The 6057-nt window shown below is 45.4% G+C and overlaps 1 pseudogene; it reads left to right on the top strand.

Moving 5' to 3' along the window:
- Positions 1-3533: 3533 nt before the first annotated feature.
- LOC114212867 (small ribosomal subunit protein eS6-like) lies at positions 3534-4285 on the top strand (annotated as a pseudogene).
- The last annotated feature ends 1772 nt before the right edge of the window (positions 4286-6057 follow it).

Below are 6057 nucleotides of genomic sequence, written 5' to 3'. Positions count from 1 at the left end.
GGAATCCATCACAGGCTGACAGCAGTGTGCAGACTAATGGCTGTTAGATGGTAATAATTTTTAATATGATTTTTATTTCACTTAATTTCATATGTGCTTGACAAAAGGTCCCCAGTCACTGGGGAGCAGTGCGGAACTGGGAATATGCTCACAGGAAGGTCTATTAAGCCAGGTGCTGGAAGCGTTTCAAAGAAACAACTTTGCCATTCAGGAGAAAAGTCAGAAACTTGGTCAGGTGAAGGGAGCTCGTTTCTGGCACAATGTCAGTATCACACCCCACACACACTGGCATATCTACGTCTCACAATACCATGAATCAGAGGGACAGGCATTTAAATGATGGGAATGCCCACATGCATGCACACGATCATGCCAAGGCATAGATGGACATAGATGCACCTCATCTTGTGAGCAGACACACAATCACACCCAAAGCTACACTCCAAGTTTTCAGAAAAACACACACTAGGCACAGATTACACACATACACATGCATATTGCAAGAGAGAGAGATTGAGACTCATTCCTTGGTATGACATAGAGTCTCACCCAAGGAGCCAGTGTGTGCTTGCGCACACTCTTGTGTTCTCTCTCTCTCTCTCTCTCTCTCTCTCTCTCTCTCTCACACACACACACACACACAGAATCACATAAGGAAAACATACAGATTTATCCCTATAGGGAGTCACATCTCACATACATAAAAGTAATCACATACAAAACATCTCTGACAGTCACTAAAATAGACACACGTATACTACTGGGTCTGTCCTCCAGCCTGTTAATGGATCATGAAACCCTTTGGGGATTTTCTAAAAATTGTTTCTAACTATTGGAGGAAGTGGTGGGGAGGGCAACCCTTGTGCCCAAAGGCAAACCTCCAGAGGTGGCCATAGGGACAGAGGGAAAGGAAAGTCATATTTTGTGTAGCCTCAGCTTCCCAGCATTCCAGGAGCTCCTGGCAGGAAACAAGGGCAAGCTGGCATAGGGATAGGTAAGGATGAAACCATATCTGACTATAGCCCATGTCTAAAGTGCTCTGGCGTTGGATGGGCAGGGTCTCACGGTACTGCTGACTTGAAGCATCAGGTGCCCTCCCAGATGTATACCACATTAGAGTAATCCAGCCCAGATTCCCAGGTTCTGGGAGGGGAGGATCCTGGAAGCCTTCTATGGGAGGATTCCAACCATAGGAAGCCAGGCTAGTCTTGGAATTGGTCCCAAATCAGCAGGAACTTGAACCAGAATGGGGACTCAGCCTAGAAATCAAGTGGTCAGTGGAGAGAGAAGTGGGAGGAGGGAAGAGAAACTACAGTTCATCAGTTCTACAGTTGTCTATCCACTAACCTAGACACAGAAGCAGAGGAAAGATCATAAATCCCCTGGGCAGGTGAAGAAAGCCCTCACTGTCACAACTTACTGACTTCCACTTGCTCCAAAACAAGGTCTAGAGGAAGCTGAAAAAAGCTGACAAGGACCCACCTCTCCTTCGCTTCCCCTCTGGAGGAAGAAAAAAACAATAAAACAGTGTCCCACAACACACAGCTTGTTGTGCTAAGGTATTGTACAGTCCTGGCCACAAATCTGTGCGGGACCTCTTGCTGATGAACTGTCAGCATACTGTTCTCTCAGCTTGACTCTGAGAAGAGTTGTCTTGTGGTATTGAGAGAGAAGACTCTAGCATCAGGCTGCCTGAGATTAAACCTCACCTCTGCCCACTCATTAATTTTGTGAACTTGGGAAAACTTCTTAACTTGTGCCTCTGTTTCTGCATCATAGGACTCTAATAATAAGTCCCTACCTCACAGGTAATTGTAAAGATTAAGTGAAAGAGTCTGGCTTTCAGAAGAGGTTACCTACTATTATTATTTTATACAAGTTTCTTATAGAAATGGTGGGAAGTGGCTTCTGCCGTGTTTTCTTAGCATAGAGGGGGAGTTCTTGAAGGCTGGGGCAGTCATCCCATGAGGTCACTCTTCCTGAGACTGCCTGAAAGCTATCAGCACCACGGACAGCATCAATTCTCTGTCTGTGGTGCTGACTTGTGCTTTTTCTTCAGTTTTCTGCACCACATGCTCACTCCTTCCATATTATAACCAGGAAGTCCAGGGGGATACTTATCTGGATATTGAGACTACAAGGAGATCAAAGTTATTGATTCCGTGGAAGTTCTGAATCTGAAGAGATTCTTATAGAGGAGACTATTGAGTGGTCCAGAGGCAGCCATGCTCATTTGCCCTGGGGGCATCTCCAAGCTCCCTTTCCCTGGATTGGTCATCCCAGGCCAGGACCTGAGAAATGTTTTAAAGAGAAATTCTTTATCCCACATTTATTGAGCATGAATGGTGTGCCAGGGTCTGTCCTAAGCCCTTAACATACACTATTCCACTTATTCTCCAACAAACCATTGAGGCAGGTGCTCCTATCATCTCAATTTTGCAGATGAAAATTAAAGAAGCTACTGGTTCACCCAAGTTCACACAGCTAGAGGAGGAGGAGCAGGATTCACACACATGTCTAGACTGTAAACCCCAGTGATTTATGTGTCCATCCCCAGACTATGCAAAGAAGAAACTCTCAGTGAATATCTACTGAATGGATGAATAAATCTAAAATCAGTGTCCTAGCTTCTTTGGTTTCTGCTTCTCAACTGGGATATCTGGTTCAGCATTAAGATTGTTTTTTAGACACAGATACTCCTACACATTTCTATTGGCAGGACCTTTCCTTCCCACAGCCCCCATGGAGCCTGGCATAAGCCTCCTTTGACCCTCAGCAAGACTTGACCATCTCAAACCTCCCTAGATCAGAAACTAAAGGTCCTGAGATCTGAGGTGGCTGGGTGGCTCAGTTGGAAGAGCAAGGGACTCTTTATCTTGGGATCATGAGTTCAAGCCCCATGTGGGGCGTAGAGATTACTTAAATAATAAATATATACATACAATAAAGATCCTGAGATGTGGCTCTCTATATCCTAGCTAGTGCTGGTTAGACTGCCAGGAGAAGTCTTGCTCACTTTGACTCTTCAGCTGAAGCTACTATGGAAAGTAGTAAGTATTCCATAAATGGCAGTGACCATTATCATTCCTACGGAACAAGATTGTCTCCACATTGGCATCTGTAGGGGACAAATTCAAGCTAGTTTTCAAGGTGGAGGGAGGTCTTTGAGGGGGATATGGCACAATAAAAGTACTTTTGACTCACAGAAAAAGGAAGATTCTGCTGGAGTCTCTATCTTGCAGTGGATGAACTCAGAAATTATTTCATAGACCCAAGACTGAGAGATTCATATGTGGGTCGTAACCCATCTATATATAGGTTGAGCCTTTCTAAAACCACGTGTGTAAGTCTTCATGGTGGAAGGTCAAATTCTAATTTCAAAGAGTGTAGTGAATAAGAGTTGTATCATCAACAAACAACAGTAAAAAATTACTGTTCACTGAGTACCTACTATGAGCCCAGCATTATATTAGGCACAAGACATACAAGGTTAGCTCTTTTTTGTGGCACCTCGGAGGCGGTAGCCTGCTTCAGGATGAAGCTGAACATCTCTTTCCCAGCTACTGGCTGCCAGAAACTCATTGAAGTGGATAATGAACGCAAACTTCGTACCTTTTATGAGAAGCATATGGCCACAGAAGTTGCTGATGATACTCCGGGTGAAGAATGGAAGGATTATGTGGTCCGAATCAGTGGTGACAATGACAAACAAGGCTTCCCCATGAAGCAGGGTGTCTTGACCCGTGGCGGTGTCTGCCTGCTGCTGAGTAAGGGGCATTCCTGCTATAGACCAAGGAGGACTGGAGAGAGAAAGTGCAAATCTGTTCGGGGTTGCATTGTGGATGCCAATCTCAGTGTTCTCAACTTGCTCATTGTAAAAAAAGGGGGAGAAGGATATTCCTGGACTCACTGATACTACTGTGCCTCGTTGCCTGGGGCCCAAAAGAGCCAGCAGAATCTCCAAACTTTTCAATCTCTCTAAAGAAGATGATGTCTGTCAGTATGTTGTGAGAAAGCCCCTAAACAAAAAGGTAAGAAACCTAGAACCAAAGTGCCTAAGATTCAACGTCTTGTTACTCCACGTGTCCTCCAGCACAAACGGCGGCGTATTGCTTTGAAGAAGCAGCGCACTAAGAAAAATAAGGAAGAGGCTGCAGAATATGCTTAACTTTTGGCCAAGAGAATGAAGGAGGCCAAAGAAAAATGCCAGGAACAGATTGCCAAGAGACGGAGGCTGTCCTCTCTGAGAGCTTCTACCTCTAAGTCTGAGTCCAGTCAAAAATGAGATTTTCTAAGAGTGACAAATAAATAGGATCAGACATCAAAAAAAAAAAAAAAAATACAAGGTTAACCAGACAGGGTCCTTGGCTTCAACAAACTCAGTGATTGACAAGAAAGAAATATAAGTCAATGGGCAACTTATACCAGACAAGTCTTCTTCAGGGATGACTGCAGTAGAAAAGAATTGGGGTTCTCCCTGGGCTATGTTGGCTGTTCCCTGTCTCCTTGACAGCCTTCCCCAGACTTCATGTGGATCCACTCATCAGTTGTCCCAGCCCCAGACAGCATAGCCAGGTACAAGCAGTAAACTCTAGTGGTTTTCAAAGGCAAAGATTTGGGAGGTAGACTGCTTTTTTTCCAAATCCTAGTTCTTCCACTTACTATAGGTGTGTCTTTGTACAAGTTAGTAATCTCTCTATGCCTGAATATTCTCATCTTCAAGTGAAATAATAAAACATAACCTATCATAGTGGGTGTTGTGTGGATTAAATAAGTGAATGATTATAAAGAGTATAGGGCAGGACTTGGCATATAGCAAGGCTGTAAATGTACTAGGTGCTCTTGGTGTCACAAGTCATTCAGCACACAAGTCATTCAGAGGCTGGCACCAACTTAGGGGAGGCAGCACGTGGGACTCAGCCCCACAGCACTCCTGCTTTTGAGTTATTCTCTATCCAAGCCAAAGGCAGAGCCCAATTAGAACCCTGCCTGCATCTTCAGATGCCCAGGCAGCTGCCCTGAGCCTCTTCTTCCCAGTTTCATGTGTATTAAACTATTTTAGCTGCCATTAATTGGGTGCTTATTTTGCCAAGTGCTTAGGATACATTATGCCTCTCTACACCCTCACAATAACTCCTTTGGGGTGGGTACTATTATGATATCCACTTTTCAGAAGAGGATACTGAGGCTCATGGAGGTTTAAACCCAGGCAATTGACTCCAGAATCCAAGCTCTGACCCATTAGGCTACATCACCTTCATCCACAAAGAATGTGAGGTCGTCCGTCCCCATTAAATCTTCCAGCACCCCTCTGCTCTTGGAACTTCCTCAACCCTCACCAAGCTGCCAAGTGGGACACAGTATCCCAAGTCCCCCCTTCCTATTGCCCCCAAGATCCTGCTTACTTCCAAGTTTTGGTGCTGATGCTGATGGGGTCCTTCTAGGATGCCAGACGGGATGGCAAATTGGGTATCCTGGACCATGGCTACCAAATCCCTCTCAAGACAGGCCCTGGACATCTACTCTTATCTGTTGTCATTGAGCGGACAGCATCCCAAACTTCTTCTTCCAGGTGCTCTGCCTCCTGTCAGAGTGACTCCTTCCTCCAGGAAAAGATTATTAGAACAGAGCTATGCCCTTGTCTTCAGGGGTACCTGCCCTGGGAGGCTCTGCAGACACATTCCCTAGGGACACTGCCTCCTGCAACCCTTAAAGTAGACATGTCCTAGTTTTGGCTTATCCATAGCTATTCCTCCTTAGCTGGATGGGGACAGTGGTACCCAGATAGGAGTGGATTAGTCTTCCTGTACCCCACCCACTCTGGTGGGCCTGACTTAAATCCACCTTTACCAACTGGGCACATAGCTTGGCCTTTTATGCCATGCCATCTACTGCTACCCAACTGGCGCACATAAACACATGCGCACACACACGGATGCAAATATAGCTAGGTCAAATCCTAGCTTTACCACTGATTTGGACCCGGTACTTTTCTCTCTGGGTCTGCAGTTCTCCCACCTGATCCAGCATGTTGGGCCTACAAGAGAGATCTGAGCT

This window comes from Eumetopias jubatus, unplaced genomic scaffold (assembly GCF_037043125.1).
Source record: "Eumetopias jubatus isolate StellerSeaLion01/CBP00866 unplaced genomic scaffold, mEumJub1_p1.0 scaffold_15, whole genome shotgun sequence".
NCBI lineage: Eukaryota > Metazoa > Chordata > Mammalia > Carnivora > Otariidae > Eumetopias > Eumetopias jubatus.
This window is presented reverse-complemented; position numbering and strand designations above follow the sequence as displayed.